Source organism: Papaver somniferum, chromosome 2, assembly GCF_003573695.1.
Source record: "Papaver somniferum cultivar HN1 chromosome 2, ASM357369v1, whole genome shotgun sequence".
NCBI classification, from domain to species: domain Eukaryota; kingdom Viridiplantae; phylum Streptophyta; class Magnoliopsida; order Ranunculales; family Papaveraceae; genus Papaver; species Papaver somniferum.
In genome coordinates this window covers 5914061-5914844 of record NC_039359.1, presented here as the reverse complement: position 1 = coordinate 5914844, position 784 = coordinate 5914061, and the positions used below count along the sequence as shown (strand labels likewise).

Below are 784 nucleotides of genomic sequence, written 5' to 3'. Positions count from 1 at the left end.
AGTCCGGCTTTTGAAGAGTCTTATTTTGAAAGTTTTTTGACTGAGGAGAGAATCCTTGTTTCTCTGATAGCGTCAGAAATGGCAACTTTGAAAGCTTTGTTGAATCCAACTGGGACTACCCGTCCTTCGTGTATTAAGTTAGCTGAAACGGAGGCACCCTATGAACTGAAACCTGAGACCTTACAGATCCTCCCAATCTTTTTAAGGAAAGAAAATGAAAACCCTTATTACCATGTTAGGGATTTTGAGGAATTTGTAGTACTCTAAGAATTAGAGGCTTAGATGATGATGCTTTGAAACTTAGGTTATTCCCATTTTCCTTGAAAGATAAGGCCAAGTCGTGGCTGTATAGTTTGGACTCCGAGTCAATTGAGACATATGAACAACTTACATCTGCCTTTTTCAATAAGTTTTTCCCTAGCCACAAAACATCGTCTATTAGGACGCAAATATGCACATTTTCACAACAAAAGGGAGAATCTTTATATAGGTATTTGGAAAGGTTCAATGATTTATTATCCCAGTGTCCTCATCATGGTTTAGAAAAGGTTAGGCTAGTTCGGATCCTTTATGAGGGTTTAGATTATTCCACAACGACCATGGTTGAGTCTCTATGCACTGGTGGATTTGAAAACCAAACTGTTGATGCGGCGATGGAATTTTTTAATGAAATCGCCGAAAAAACCCAGCAATGGGAAAATAGTAGGGCACCCCAGAAAACAATTATTTTAAGTATAGGAAACGTTAATAGGGTAGAAGGAGGCTATGAATTAGATGCCAAAAT

At 38.3% G+C, this 784-nt stretch overlaps 1 pseudogene; it reads right to left on the bottom strand.

The window, feature by feature from the left end:
* Window positions 1-441: 441 nt before the first annotated feature.
* Window positions 442-541, bottom strand: LOC113354591 (annotated as a pseudogene).
* Between the last annotated feature and the right edge of the window lie 243 nt (window positions 542-784).